The 16,745-nt window shown below is 43.1% G+C and overlaps 1 pseudogene across 1 annotated transcript; it reads left to right on the forward strand.

Moving 5' to 3' along the window:
* The first annotated feature begins 14,128 nt into the window (after positions 1 to 14,128).
* On the forward strand, positions 14,129 to 15,060 carry LOC128587252 (proteasome subunit alpha type-6-like; annotated as a pseudogene). Its single transcript, XR_008380555.1, has one exon. The product of XR_008380555.1 is annotated as a proteasome subunit alpha type-6-like (transcript).
* Positions 15,061 to 16,745: the final 1,685 nt, after the last annotated feature.

Raw genomic sequence — 16,745 nt, forward strand, 5'->3', positions numbered from 1 at the left:
CCAGCCTTGGTGTATGTGGCTGGCGCCCTACTCACTGAGCTACAGGCGCTGCCCTGGACACACTTCTTCATTTCTAGATTTGGTCAGAATTATTTTTTTACTTTTAAATATTTATGTTATTTTTATTTTAATAGGATTTCTTTAGATACAATGTTTCAAATTAACATTTTATTTTACAAAGGAATTTCTTTTTTTTTATTTCAGAATTTAGAGTGTACATGTTTTGTTACATAGATTATATGGATTGAGTCAATGTTATATACTCTGTAAACATCTCCAATCATTAGAGAAATACAAATCAAAACCACAAGATATCACCTAGCTCTAATGAGAATGCCTCATATTAAAAAGTCCCAAATAACAGATGTTAGTGTGGATGCAGAGAAAGGAACTCTTATACACTGCTGGTGGGACTGAAAACTAGTGCAACTTCTATGGAAAATCACATGGCGACACCTTAAAGAACATAAAGCAGACCTACCATCTGATCCAGCAATCTCACTGCTGGGTACATACCCAGAGGAAAAAAGGTCATTCTGTAAAATGGACACCTGCACTCGAATGTTTATAGCAGCAAAATTCATAACCTGAAAAATGAGGAAACAACCCAAGTGCCCATCAATATATGAACAGGTTAATAAAATATGCTACATGCATTCTATGGAGTACTACTCAGCCAGAAAAAATTTTTAAAAACCAGCAAAATCTAGTATCTTTTGTGATAACCTGGGGGGAACCGGAATTCATTCTTCTAAGTGAAACATCACAAAAATGGAGAAACAAACACGTACTCAATACCAGATTGTAACTGATCACCCAACCCTTATGTGCACATATGGAAGTCAATCTCAATGAAAATCAAGCTGGGAAAGAGGGAGGATGGGTGGGTAAATTCATGTCTATTTGGTACAGTGCACACTATCTGGCCAGCCCAATTTAAAAGGAGAGAAAGAGAAAAAAAAAATTCTGGGCTCCACAGGGGGGCAGTAAGGGTTAATGAAATAATATCAGTAATCTATTTTGAGCAGAAAGGAAAAAAATGCTATGAATATGTCACGACCCCCAGTGCCCTGTCACTGTTGCCACACGAAGGAAACAGGCATTACACAGATAGAAGTACAAGCTTGCAAGAGGTGGGCTAACCCTAAGTGTAGTGTAGCCCCCAACCTCCAAAGGAGCTATTTATTGAGATGATTCATGACCGGTGAGGGGAGTATTAGATAATGACTGTGTGCTTAAGGATTTCCACAGGCTCTCTCTTCGGGCTCCAGAGGATGTTTAAGCTTTAACACCTGCAGATTGAGTTGCCCGAGGGTCCCCCCCAAACTGCAAAACAACTCACCCAGAGGCTGTCTGGCTCTCGGTGTCTCCTACATTCCCCCCCCCCTTGTGTATTTATTCAAAGCCATTTCTGGACAGGCAAGGGAGAAAAATTGTCGTTGATTACTTCAGCCATTCTCCTCACCAAGGAGCTTTCCTTCCTGCTAAGCAAAGAATTAGAAGGGCACATGAGTTAACAAAATTACCCCAGCAGAAGTAATCTGGGTTAAGAAATCCAGTTTTTTTATAACCTAAGAATAGGGGGAAGGGGGAAAGGGAAGGGATGGAGGGGGCCGGAGGGAGGGTGTTTGGTGGGATTACACCTGTGGTGCATCTTACAAGGGTATATGTGAAACTTAGTAAATGTAGAATGTAAATGTCTTAACAATAACTAAGAAAATGCCAGGAAGGCTGTTAACCAGCGTGATGAAAATGTGTCAGTCTATAAAACCAGTGTATGGTGCCCCATGATCGCATTAATGTACACAGCTATGATTTAATAAAAAAAAAAAGAATTCCAGTTTTCGTGATTGTGTACTCTAGTCAGACTAGGATGGGGAGACATAACCCCTTTGTGCTAATCACCACCCACTGATGCACTTTGAGCCAACCCATAGGGTTAATGACACTTCCATAGGAAGTACTAACCAATACCCAAAATTATCTGTCCATTGCACCCATTTGGAACGAATGAGTAAAAGAAACACAGAATGTTAGGTGGGGAAAGGGCTGTACTGATGAACTCAGACCCTTTCCAAGCCAAGTCTGGGGGAGCAGATGGGAATAGTGGAAGGTAAAGATCAGGTGCCCAACTGAAACAGATACAAGCCTAACAAGTAAAATTCTCTCACCTTTGCTGATACCAGCGCAACGGTTACTAGGAAGAAGTGTGCTGTTCGAGGTCTTTGTTGTTTGTGACCTCATTAGAGCCCACAGGATGCATTCTGAGCTTACCTGGGGCTTCCTATACAGCCCAGAATGATGGAACTTTGTATCACTTCTCCTGCTCTGAATAGGAGCTCTAACTGCCCATTTGGGTAAAAGGACACTGATCACTCCTAACTGCTTCCTGCTGAAGATGGACGGTGATATGGGGGAGGCCGTTCCAGATCCTTCAGAGGAGGTTGACCCAGGGTTTCTTTATTATGAAATTGCCCAGGCCCATGAAATTAGGGTCCTTTGTACATCAATAGAAAAAATTAGTGAAGGCAGATTCGTTAAAGTGCTGGCAAGGTTTCCGGTTCCTGTCCAGGCTTCATCCAGCGGGCCAGTAGCAGTGCTTCTCTTGTTCTGTAATGATATGAGCAAAACCTCAACCCCAATGTAGCACAGAACCAGGTTTCCATTCAGACATATCAGGGCTTTTCATAGAAAATAGGTTGTTTAGGGTGGCGCCTGTGGCTCAGTGAGTAGGGCGCCAGCCCCATATGCCGAGGGTGGCGGGTTCAAACCCAGCCCCTGCCAAACTGCAACAACAAAAAAATAGCCGGGCGTTGTGGCGGGCGCCTGTAGTCCCAGCTGCTTGGGAGGCTGAGGCAAGAGAATCGCGTAAGCCCAAGAGTTAGAGGTTGCTGTGAGCCGTGTGACGCCACGGCACTCTACCGAGAGCAATACAGTGAGACTCTGTCTCTACAAAAAAAAAGAAAATAGGTTGTTTAGCTTTGAGCAGTGGCACTATCGTAGCAAATGAGTTTTGGGGCAGCGCATGTGGCTAAGTCGGTAAGGCGCCGGTCCCATATACCGAGGGTAGTGGGTTCAAACCCGGCCCCGGCCGAACTGCAACAACAACAAAATATAGCCAGGCGTTGTGGTGGGTGCCTGTAGTCCCAGCTACTCGGGAGGCTGAGGCAAAAGAATGGCCTAAGCCCAGGAGTTGGAGGTTGCTGTGAGCTGTGACACCACAGTACTCTACCAAGGGCGAGAAAGTGAGACTCTGTCTCTACAAAATAAAAAAAAAAGAATGTGTACATAGCCAATGAGTTTTATCCGAGGCATGATATTGCTAATTGAAAATAGGTTGCTATATTTGAGGAGATGATGCACAGGTGAGAGCTGTCCAGTGGCATCCAGCAGCTGTCTTTCCATCGTTGCTGAGATTCAAAAATTTAAGAGTGAACAGAGCTCCAGTAAGAATATACCTAGGACTATTGTTCAAGGGAGGATACCATCTTCCCCTTTCTGTTTATCCAACATATCTTTTAATGTTTTGTGGTGTCATTCAGTAATGGCTTGTCCTTGAGAATTATAGGGAATACCATGAGATAGTTGAATGTTCCAAAAAGATAGAAAGGTACTTAATTTGTGAGCGGAATAAGAAGGTGCATTGTCAGTTTTAATAGACTTAGGGAGTCCCATGATATTAAAGCACTCCAACAAATGTTGAATGACATGGTGAGCCCTTTCTCCAGGTAAGGTGGTTGTCCAAGAAAAATGAGAAAAAGTACCTATGGAATGATGAACATATTTTAATTTACCAAAGGATGAGACAATGGTCACCTCCATTTGCCATATTCGATTTCATGCTTCTCCCCCAGGGTTAGCTCCCTCATGAAAGGGAGGTATGTGTATCTTTGCACAAGAAGGGCAATTAGAATTTGCTGTGACTAAGTTTTTGTAAGATGAAATTTCTCATGAAGCAATTTTGCATCAGCATTGTGTAAGAATGAAACGTAGAAGCTTCTTGAGTAGTACCAATAAGAGCTTGATCTATTTTGGAATTTAATGAAGTCATTGGACCTAGAAGAATGGTGTGTGCTCTAATATGAGTTATATAGGTAGGGTAAGTACAATATCTAATGAGTCTCTGAATAGACTGAGAGAAGAAATCTCATCAGTAGAAGTGATGGTTGCTGTTTCTTTCTTTCTTTTTTTTCTTTTTTTTTTTTTAGAAACAGTCTCACTGTACCGCCCTTGGGTAGAGTGCCGTGGCGTCACACGGTTCACAGCAACCTCTAACTCTTGGGCTTACGCGATTCTCTTGCCTCAGGCTCCCGAGCAGCTGGGACTACAGGCGCCCGCCACAACGCCCGGCTATTTTTTTGTTTTTGTTGCAGTTTGGCGGGGGCTGGGTTTGAACCTGCCACCTTCGGCATATGGGGCTGGCACCCTACTCACTGAGCCACTGGCGCCGCCCGCTATTTCTAACTTTCTAATAGCAAAGCAAGCATATTGAGAATCCATGACCACATTTATAGAACAATGAAAATCTTGGAGTAGAATAAAAATAGCATACATTTCATTTTTGGGGACAGAGGTATAAGGACTTTGAATGACTCTGGAGCTGCTACCATCAGTGTATCCAGCCTTACCGTACTTGCTGGCATCTGCGTAGAAGGTGATACCATCTACAATTGGGGAGTCATTGACAACATGAGGAAGGGTCTAAGAAGCAATCTTTAGAAACTGAAATCTTTTATCATTAGGACATTCATTGGTAATTAAGATACAAGAGTGATTTTCCAAGGCATAGATAATTGAATTTGCTTTTCCGTAAAAGGAACAATAATAGAACAAGGGTCATAGCCTATAAGTTGGCGAATTCTGTTTCTGCCTTTAGCAATGAGCTGACAAATTTTGTCCAAATATTGTTGTAATTTTTGTGTAGTTTTTATTTATTTATTTTTTTGGTTTTTGGTCGGGGCTAGGTTTGAACCTGCCACCTCCGGCATATGGGACCAGTGCCCTACTCCTTGAGCCACAGGCGCCACCCATTTTTGTGTAGTTTTATTAGGAAGGAACAGCCGCTCTAAAAGAGTACCTACTTGATATATAACTTCGGTTGGGGAGTGAGAAGTGGCTATAATTATCAGCCGAATTGGAAATCTGACATCAACCTGATCTAATTCTTCTGAAGCAAACTCTTTTTCAATTAACTGCAGTTCTTTTTTTGCTTCTGGACTGAGTGAATGAGGACTATTTAAGTCTGAAGGTCTTTCCGGAATTTTAAAAAGATTAGTTAAAGCATAGGTTGGTATTCTTAAAGTGGAATGTAACCAATTAACATGACCTAACAATTTTTGAAAGTCGTCTAAAGTAGATAAGGAATCCAATCGGAGCTCAACACCTGGGAGAATTTGAGTTTCAGTCAATTTTTATCCTAAATAAACATAAAAAGCTGTAGTTTGAACTTTTTCTATAGCAATTTTTGAAGACCATAAGATTTTAATGCGCATACAGCTTGTTCAAACATTTCCTGTAAAACTGCCAAGCTCTGGTGTACAAATAAGATGTCATCTATGTAATGAATGATATGAGCTATAGAATATTTCTTTCTAATGGGCTGTAGGGGTTGATCAACAAACTGCTGATACATAGTGGGACCATTTAACATACCTTGTGGCAGAACCTTCCACTGAAAGCATTGGGAAGGTTTCTGATTGTAGGCAGGGACAGAAAAGGCAAAATGCGGGCAATCTTTATAGTGATGTAAGTATATAGTGAAAAAACAATCCTTTAAGTCAATGACATACCAACAATTGAGGGTAGGGCGGCGCCTGTGGCTCAGTGAGTGGGGTGCCGGCCCCATATGCCGAGGGTGGCGGGTTCAAACCCAGACCCGGCCAAACTGCAACAAAAAAATAGCTGGGCGTTGTGGCGGGCGCCTGTAGTCCCAGCTGCTCGGGAGGCTGAGGCAAGAGAATCACGTAAGCCCAAGAGCTGGAGGTTGCCGTGAGTTGTGACTCCATGGCACTCTACCGAGGGCGGTACAGTGAGACTCTGTCTCCACAAAAAAAAAAAAAAAAAAAATTGAGGGTAAAGGAAGCCTTAGTTGCAGGGGTCCTGTGGGAATAATAGTTTTATTAACTTTGCAAAGATCGGTGAGCATTCTCCGATTGCCTGATTTCTTTTTTATCACAAAGATTGGAGAATTCCAAGGGCTGGAAGAGGGCTCGATATGCCCTTGCTCTAACTGTTCCTGATTTACTGATTATAAAGCATCCAGTTGTTCTTTAGTTAACGGCCACTGCTCCACCCACACTGGATTGCTGCTCTTCCAGAATAACCTGAGAGCATATTTTTGGGCAGTGGCCTCTATGCTAAATTTGACATTTGCAAGGAATTACCATGAGGGGATGGTATGGTTATCACAGCTTTCCATTGTTGGAGCAGATCACGACCCCACAGGTTAATAGCAATATCAGCTATGTATGGTTGGATTTGAGCATTTTGATTATCTGGTCCTAAGCAGGTTAAAGGCAAAATACTTTGAAAGATTGAATCTAGAGTTCTGATGCTGATAAAGATAATATTAACTATCTTCTTTGGCCATTCCCTGGGCCACTGATCTAGAGCCATAACCGAGACATCAGCACCTGTAACAGGCCAGTAAAGGTTTAATCCTTCAAGGTAAGTGTTAATTGAGGCCTACTGTTATCAATAGATGTTTGCCAAAAAATACTGCTTGTACTGCTGAGCTCACCAGTGCATTTTCCCCCCCCAGTACTTTGTAATTTAATATGAGGCAGGAGCAGCAATTGAGCAATCTTTTCTCCAGCCAAAGTTTGAGTTGGTTGGTTTACCAAGACCGTGATCTGTATTTCTCCTAAGTAATTACCATCAATAACACCTGTGTGGACAAACACTCCCTGAGGTGCTAAATCGCTCTTTCCAAGCAATAACCCAATAGTACCTAGGGGAAGAAGACCACACAATCCTGTTTTCAATTCTTTTGCTCCCATGTTGGGAAGCAAAAGAACATTGTCGTATTCCAGTAAGTCTAAAGAAACACTGCGCAACGTGGCGTGTAAAAGAGATTGGACAGACTGAAATTGCTGGTCAATGAGTAAATTCTCAGGCCCCATATTCCTTGCCTGCAGGCCCCGAGCTGGGCCTACCCACTAGTTTCCCTGAGGTAAAGGTGTTCCATACCTATCAAATTGAGAGTGTCAGCCGGGCACTGTGGCGCGCGCCTATACTCCCAGCTGCTCAGGAGGCTGAGGCAAGAGAATTGCGTAAGCCCAAGAGTTAGAGGTTGCTGTGAGCCGTGTGAGACGCCACGGCACTCTACCGAGGGCGGTACAGTGAGACTCTGTCTCTACAAAAAAAAAAAAAAAAGAGAGAGTGTCACTCTTTTGCCCATTGGAGACCTTTTTTTTTCTTTTTGCAGTTTTTGGCCAGGGCTGGGTTTGAACCTGCTACCTCCAGCGTATGGGTCCAACACCCTACTCTTTTGAGCCACAGACACTGCCCTGGAGTCCTTTTTTACACCTGGGGGCACTTATCAGGGGGCTTCCCTCTGCTTTGTGTCTTTTGATCATTACCTTTCCCATTGATATTCCGACTGCTATTCCTCTTCCAACACTCTCGTTTCATATGGCCCAACTTTCCACGCTTATACATTTAACACAGTTCGGTTTAAACCTTTCTTTTAAAGCATCAGCAAGAAGATTAGCCTTGTAGGATTCCATTCCTACATCAGCACATGCCTGTATACATTCCTCTAAGGGAGTATTTTGTGCTCTTAGAGGACGTAAAGCCTTTTGACACTCAAGAGTTACCATTCTCAGATGCTAATGTTTGAAAAAGCATGTCTCTGAGCTCTGGCTGTGCAATGGCTTTATAAAAAGTCAGTATAAGATTCAAAACTTCAGTCAAGCTAAAAAGTCGGTATAAGATTCATTTCCTGTTTCCATTATCTTAATGAAAGATTTAGAGATATCTCCAGGAGCCTGAACCTTTTTCCAGGCTCGAAGACAGCACAGCCTTGTCTGCAATATAGCTGTATCATCATACTGGAGATGTCTTGGAACTCCCAGCCATTGACCAGACCCAGTGAGCTGTTCCAATGTTTTAGGAACTCCTCTCCACTGGTTTTGGTGACTCATTAGGTCAGCCTCTTCCTTCCATCAAGTTTTAAACTGTAAATACTGTCCAGATTCAAGAACAGTTCTGGCTATCATGTCCCAGTCATAAGGAATAAGTCACTGCTGTTGTGCAAGTCCCTGTCACAGGCCTCTAGAAAACGGGAACTACATGCCATACTGTGTTACAGCCTGTTTTAAATCTTTTAGAATTGTAAAAGTAATCATATGGTGATCAAAGCATTGGCCCCCTTGAGGGTGCTGTGGATCAAGAAGGATATCCAGTAACTGACCTGAAAAAGTCCCAAAGTATCTTTGCAATTAAAGTCACCGGTCTTGCACCACTCTAAAAAAGCCTTCATAACAGAAGTCACAGGCGGATCATTTACATAGGAAGGTGCTGAGGGCAATGTTGGGTGACCCATGTTAGCATTTCTAGCTGAGAGACTATTCAACCAGTCTTCCAACTGTTTGATCTGAGCTGCCATGATGGTCATTGAGGCATTTTCTTGCTTATTCACATTTGTATCACATACTTCCTCCCCTGAGGAAGAGCTAGAAAAGCTCTCATACACTCCTGGTTTCCTGTTCTCCTCAGGTTCATCTTCCAACTGAACCTCACTATCCTCCTCAATTTCAAATTCTGCTTGAACACCACCTTATTCCTCAGTTTCTAATTCTCGTGACTCCCAGAACAGGGAGTTACCTATTGTTTTCCTTAAATATCTTTGCTTATTATTTACCAAAGCCCCCACTTATTCCGAGTGGGGTTCCTTCGATTCTAGATTGGCTAAAAGTCCCACTTACGCCAACTGGAGTTTCCATTTGGGACTCCCTCCTGCCGTCTGCCAAAGGCTTCGCTTACTCTGAGTGTCTTTTCCCCCCTTCAGTCCTTGTCCCAGGATCCTGCTGACCACGCCAAATGTCACAACCCCTAGCACCCTGTCGCTGTCACTGCACAAAGAAAACAGGCGTGACACAGAAGTACAAGCTTGCAAGAGGTGGCTAACCGTAAGTGCAGTGTAGCCCCAACCAACCTCCGTAGTAACTATTTATTGAGATGGTACATGACATAGTAACTATTTATTGAGGGGAGTATTATATAATGACTGCATGCTTAAGAATTGCCCTGGGCTCGGGTTCTCTCTCTGTGACTCCAGAGGATGTTTAAGCTTTAACACCTGTGGATGAGTTGCCCAAGGGTCTGCTCCCATGCTGCAAAAACATCTCACCTAGAGGCGGTCTGGCACCCGGCATCTCCTACATGAATGTGCTTATTGTACTGATAACTCCAAAAGAAAAAATACAATCCCACAAATAAATAACATGTACAAACTTTTTTTTTTTTTGTAGAGACCGAGTCTCACTGTACCGCCCTCAGGTAGAGTGCCGTGGCGTCACACGGCTCACAGCAACCTCCAGCTCTTGGGCTTACATGATTCTCTTGCCTCAGCCTCCCGAGCAGCTGGGACTACAGGCGCCCCAGCACAACGCCCAGCTATTTTTTGGTTGCAGTTTGGCCGGGGCTGGGTTTGAACCCGCCACCCTCGGCATATGGGGCTGGCGCCCTACTCACTGAGCCACAGGCGCGCCAACATGTACAAACTTTAATAGCTTTAAAGTTTACTCTTTATTTATAGACATATCATAGCTCAGTCATGCCAAGGAAAGAAAAAAAAATTCTTCAGTTTTAGAAAGACCAAGGTTCCCAAGGTTAGAGAAATGCTAGCAAAGGCAAGCTGACCACATTGTTCCCACTTGTTCAGCTTTGGCCATTAGTCAGTCACTAACTTATGTATCTCCCCCCAACTCCCTAACTATTCATAGGCCAATTTAGTATGAAAGCTACAATGTAGGATCACATATTTTGGAAAAATCATTGAAAATAGAAAACTTGCTTAGACTAGTCAAACAGCTCTCTAACTTTCCTTTAGCACAGTTGGAATCTCAAGGATGACCTTAGGCTGCTAGTTTTTGCCAGCTGTCAAGTCTAAGTTGTTATTGTAAAGTTCTCTTACCAACCACAGGTCCTCTTAGAATGAGAACATCTTCCCAGAGACCAGCAAAGTCTGTTTACAGCCCAAAGTTTTGGTTTAATGCAATTAAGAATATTTACATCTCTGCAAACATTGTAGCCTAATTGTACCCTCATATATATATATATTTTTTTTTTTTTTTTTTTTTGAGACATAGTCTCATTCCATCACCCAGCTAGAGTGCTGTGGGGTCATAGCTAACAGCAATCTGGGCTCAAGCGATCTTCCTGCCTCAGCCTCCCAAGTAGCTGGGACTCCAGGTGCCCACCACAATGTCCAACGTTTTTTTTTTTGTTTGTTTGTTTGTTTATTTTTAGTAGAGGTGGGGTAGAGGGACCTCTTGCTCAGGCTGGTCTTGAATTCCTGAGCTCAATTGATTCTCCCACCTCTGCCTCCCAGAGTGCTGGTATTATAGGTGTGAGCAACCATGCCCAGCCTGTACCCTCATATTAATGTGAATATAAAAAAGAAAAGAATATCTACAACTATAACAATTTACTCCTTCTAATTTCTTTGTTAATTTTAGCAGATTTGCTAACCACACTCTGACAAGCAGTGAGTGTTTGGTGGGCCAGTGACTCTCAACCCCAGCCCCACTCCTCAGTGAAGAATGGATGAAAATCCCTATGCATGGGCGGCACTGTGGCTTAGTGAGCAGGGCGCCGGCCCATATACCGAGGGTGGCGGGTTCAAACCCAGCCCCGGCCAAACTGCAACAAAAAAATAGCCGGGCATTGTGGCGGGTGCCTGTAGTCCAGCTACTCAGGAGGCTGAGGCAGGAGAATCGTCTAAGCCTAGGAGTTGGAGGTTGCTGTGAGCTGTGTGATGCCACGGCACTCTACTGAGGGCAATAAAGTGAAACTCTGTCTCTACAAAAAAAAAAAAAAAAAAAAAAAAAAAAAAGAAAATCCCTATGCATGTATAAGAGGAAGCGAAGTTGGGCGGCGCCTGTGGCTCAGTGAGTAGGGTGCCGGCCCCATATGCCCAGGGTGGCGGGTTCAAACCCAGCCCCTGCCAAACTGCAACAACAACAACAAAAAAAAAAAAAATAGCCGGGCGTTGTGGCGGGCACCTGTAGTCCCAGCTGCTCGGGAGGCTGAGGCAAGAGAATCGCATGAGCCCAAGAGTTAGAGGTTGCTGTGAGCCGTGTGATGCCAGGGCACTCTACCCGAGGGCGGTACAGTGAGACTCTGTCTCTACAAAAAAAAAAAAAGGAAACAAAGTCAATATTTTAATTATATATTTTAGAGAAAATACTTTATTTTTGTAATAAAACTACAGAAAGTGAAACTCTGGGGGAAAAAACTGGGTGTACAGGTTGAAAAAAGATTGAGACGCACTAATAAGTGCTGAAGCTTACGGTGGAGGAGGGAGGTGGAGAAGAACTGGTCATTGAGCTGGAAGCTTCAGAAGTTTTCATGGTGAAGGAGGTTGACAGAGGGACGAGTGGGATCATTCAGTACCCAGAGTGTTCCCCTCCAGTTTCCTCCCCCATGCCAGCCTTGCCTAGTTCATAGCAAGCTGTGAATTTGGATGGCTTAATCTGTGACTCCATTAGCTTGACAAAAATCCAATTAAGTTGAAATATTTGGCACAGCATGCCTCTAAGAACCGAAGCCAGGTGGCCCCTGTGGCTCAGAGGAGTAGGGCACTGGCCCCATATACTGGAGGTGGTAGGTTCAAACCCAGCCCTAGCCAAAAACTGCAAAAAAAAAGAACCAAAGCCAAAAAACATCACTCTTACCAAGTAGCAATTCCAAAAGTTTAAGGGTTTCTATTGGGGCACGAGGTGACTGGGAAGTAAAGGGCGGAGGACTTGTTAGTAGAAACAAGGGGGGGTGGTGTACTTGGGGAGAAAGAGAACATTAAGAAAAATGCACTGCATTTTTAAGTTCATAAAGAAACACAGGATCACAATATGTCATCATACAGTTGAATATTTGGTAATAAATAAAAAAATCTGTTAGTGAAAACAAGGGGGGTATACTTGGGGAGAAAGAGAACATTAAAAAAATTCACTTTATTTTAAGTTCATAAAGAAACACAGGAGGGCGGTGCCCATGGCTCAAGGAGTAGGGCGCCGGTCCCATATGCCAGAGGTGGCAGGTTCAACCTAGCCCCGGCCAAAAACCACAAAAAAAAAAAAAAAAGAAAGAAACACAGGAGCACAAGTAATATGTCATCATTAATGTACACAGCTATGATTTAATAAAAAAAATCAATGTAAGCATAGTTATATAGCATTCATGATAAAGAATGTATATATTATTATTCAAATCAATAATAATTCACAATAAAGAGTGAATATATTTCATTATTTGTAAATTATGTGTTAAGAATCTTTTCTGTCTTATTGTACCCTCAATGAATCCCCAACAATAAAAAAAAAAAAACCCAGAAGAATCTTTTCTGTCAATAAACTTAATAGTGAATAAAAAATAATAAATAAATAAATCTGTTCACTCTAAGGCAGAGATTTCATGTTTTAGGGTGAAGGAGCTAAGGAAATTTTGCCCCAAATATGACTCCTTGGTATAAAGAATATTTTGAATTAAAGGCCATTCACGATCAGAAAGCACTGGAAGGGGCATTCTCTCTATCTACCTGAGTAACCTGACTGGGGACCAGATGGGGCTGCTGACTTCCTTTTTACATGCTAACTGACCTGGCCCGTCATTTAAAACACAATTCCTGTCTCTCAGGTTAATTTACAAATCAATCTGTTTCCCTCATCTATACAAATACATCCCCCCTAGCAACCACTTGTTGCACCACATTCTTCCCCCTCCCTTCCAAAAGGCATCTATAAAGGTCTCTGACCATCACTGAGACGTTGGTAATCATTCATGTGGTTCCCCCATGCTCATGGTATTTAGAAATAAACCTTTCTTTCATTAATCAACTGTAATTGTCAGTTGATCTTTCAGAAAACCAACCAAGGGAAAAGGGCAGGTTTTGCCATGATTCCTACAAGTGCAATAAACTGGAATTTACAAACTAGTAGCAAAAAGCATTATTTGGATGCACATAGCACGGCAAACCTAGCATTCACACTCACTTGACTCCCTTGTTCCCCTGACTTACACCACCTGTGAGAAGCAGCCCTTGCCCTGGGGACAACCAGGGACCTTCTCCCTACAATTCAGGATGACTTATTTGAGACAGAAGTAGGCAGCTTCTGAAGAACAACAAAGATAGTTTATCTTTTTGTCTTTCTCCTGCCTGTCTTCTGGGCAGTGTGGTGAAGTTGGGTCCCACAGCAGGCAAGAAGGTTTGTCTGCCTAACTTATCTAAGTTAAAATACCCAAAGTAGGTGGCACCTGTGGCTCAAAGGAGTAGGGCCCTAGCCTCATATGCCGGAGGTGGAGGGTTCAAAGCCAGACCAGGCCAAAAACTGCAAAAAAAAAAAAACCCAAAGTAGTCTCCACTTGCTATCCTTCCTAACATGCTTAGAATTCATCAGTAGGTGGGTAAAACTGATTAATACCGTGAAAACTCTAATCCAGAACAATCATCTGAAAGTCTCAAGTGAATTAGAGTCATATATATATATAGAGAGAGAGAGAGAGATCTACAAGTTTGTATTGTAAAGCTCTCTCGGAATATGAGCTAGTTCTCAGAAATTTCTGAGCAGAGTTCCTTTTGGACCAGTTTTAACAAACAGGTAAAAATCGATTTGATAGTTCATTAATATGCAAATAACTGCTGCTACAGAATTTAAAGCGTGCTTAAGGCCTTTCTAAGGCAAGCTAATCGCTCCCCTCTGGATTTCTTTTTTTCATTAAATTTATTTAGCAAATACTTTCTTCAGAAAAAGCGCAAAGATCATGATCTTGTCTGAGCTAGAATTATTCCAGCTTCTTAAGTACTAAGTTTTATTTAATGAGGCATTACTGGAACCCTCGTTCATTACCTCTGTCACTCAAGAGGGATGACTGTGTCATGTGTACAAACCTTGTTGAAAATGGTCCAGATACTGTGCTTGAAGTAGTAGGTGCACCAAAATGTCCCGTGGATCCAGCGCCGGTTTTGACCGCCACATTACCATTTTTTCGCCCGAAGGTCGGCTCTACCAAGTAGAATATGCTTTTAAAGCTATTAACCAAGGTGGCCTTACATCAGTAGCTGTCAGAGGGAAAGATTGTGCAGTAATTGTCACACAGAAGAAAGTACCTGATAAATTATTGGATTCCAGCACAGTGACTCACTTATTCAAGATAACCGAAAACATTGGCTATGTGATGACAGGAATGACAGCTGACAGCAGATCCCAGGTACAGAGGGCTCGCTATGAGGCAGCTAATTGGAAATACAAGTATGGCTATGAGATTCCCGTGGACATGCTGTGTAAAAGAATTGCTGACATTTCTCAGGTCTACACACAGAATGCTGAAATGAGGCCTCTTGGTTGTTGTATGATTTTAATTGGTATAGATGAAGAACAAGGCCCTCAGGTGTACAAGTGTGATCCTGCGGGTTACTACTGTGGGTTTAAAGCCACTGCAGCAGGAGTTAAACAGAGTCAACCAGCTTCCTTGAAAAAAAAGTGAAGAAGAAATTTGATTGGACATTTGAACAGACAGTGGAAACTGCGATTACATGCCTGTCTACTGTTCTGTCAATTGATTTCGAACCTTCAGAAATAGAAGTTGGAGTAGTCACAGTTGAAAATCCTAAATTCAGGATTCTTACAGAAGCAGAGATTGATGCTCACCTTGTTGCTCTAGCAGAGAGAGATTAAGCATTGTTAGTTTACCAAATCTGTGATGCCACCTGTCTACGTGTTTGCAACCAACAGACCAACATTGTGGAGGCCCTTGGACTGAGAAAGGAACCTCTCCCAATCCTCCTCCTGCTAGGAAGTGGTTAGGGGTCACTATCACTTGCTGGATAAATAAAAGCAATCCTTTTGGAAAAAAAAAAAAAAGAAAAAGAAAATGGTCCAGACTGGGTGGCGCCTGTGGCTCAGTTGGTGAGGTGCCAGCCGCGTATACTGAGGGTGACGGGTTCAAACCCGGCCCCGGCCAAACTGCAACCAAAAAATAGCTGGGCGTTGTGGCAGGTGCCTGTAGTCCCAGCTACTCGGGAGGCTGAGGCAAGAGAATCGCTTGAGCCCAGGAGGTGGAGGTTGCTGTGAGCTGTGTGAGGCCACGGCACTCTACCGAGGGCCATAAAGTGAGACTGTCTCTACAAAAAAAAAAGAAAGAAAGAAAATGGTCCAGACTGCCATTCCTTATGGTTAGTTTTTAGCTATTTCTAGGACATTTATTATACCATTAACCAGGATTCTGTAAAAATTTTCTGGGTCTGTATTGACTTATCTTTTTTTTTTTTTTTTTGTAGAGACAGAGTCTCGCTTCGTATTGACTTATCTAATGAAGAGTTTTCTGCATCTTTTTCCTCATAACCAACATATTTTGAGGAGGTGGGCAAAGGTAAATCAGAGGTTCAAGACCCAAAAGATGAGAGGTCATTCCCAGAAGTGAGATGAAAGGAAAACAAAGTCTCAGTTCTGTCTGGGCAATATGGTCTTTATTCCAACTGGGTGCAGATGGGGTGAGATCAGAAAGGAATTCCACATGTGGGCAAAGGCGAATGGAGATTTAAAGGGTCAGTGGGTGGGGATTGGTACATTCTCTATTTCCTAGGTGGGGGCACGCATGCCATTCTTCCTGGGAGGGTCAGTTCTACCAGGGAGGGTCCGTACATTGGACCCTATCATCCTGGTCTTTTTAGTCTATTATAAGGAGACAGGGTGATGGTCATGGTGTATCTTTGACTGCTTCCTGGAGTTGGGGGAGTAGCTGTGTGAGCTGCCTGTAAAGAGAATGGGAGGGAAAGAGGAGGACTGTTTACAGAACATTTTGGGGTCTTCAGTCTGAGCTGATGATATCTATGTAAAGCAAGGTATGAGCTGTTGTTTTTCAGGTGACTGCCTGGTCAATAAATTGGGAGATGAGGCAGAGGATTTCTGGTCTGTAACTGAGAATGAGAAAGATTATAATTAGTGGTCCTATCATAAACAATAACTAAGGAGGCCATGATTAAATAAGGACCCGGAGGGTTATAGTAGGAAGCAGATAAGGGGAAAGTTGAGTTGAGGGAACAGAGATCAGGCTTTATAAAGTCTACTTGAAGTGGGTTAAATTAGGGGAGGTGAGGATCACAGGTGGGAGCCACTGTGTTTACCTTCCATTAGTAAAATACCTGGAGTTTAGACTTTGTGACTGTCCAGAGAGCTCTCTGATTGTCCGGGGCATCGTAAGTTTTCAGCAGCTAAGTCCAAGAGATCAGGTCCAGGGAGTGATTGTGAACCAGATCTTCAGAAAGACCTGGGCAGTCAGACTTCGTGTGGACCTCCACAGGCTGGATATGGCTTGGGGGAGTGGTTTGGATTTATGCACTGTCTTGCCCAGTGGCCAGGTTGCACTCAAAACATTCCCAGGGGAGTTCTTGGTCCCTCTGGAATGCTCCAAGAAATTTTAAGAAGCAGCCACATTGGTGGGTGCCTGTAGTCCCAGCTAATTGGGAGACTGGGGCAAGAGAATTGCTTAAGCCTAAGAGTTGGAGGTTGCTGTGAGCTGTGACA

Source organism: Nycticebus coucang, chromosome 6 (genome assembly GCF_027406575.1).
Source record: "Nycticebus coucang isolate mNycCou1 chromosome 6, mNycCou1.pri, whole genome shotgun sequence".
NCBI classification, from domain to species: Eukaryota; Metazoa; Chordata; class Mammalia; order Primates; family Lorisidae; genus Nycticebus; species Nycticebus coucang.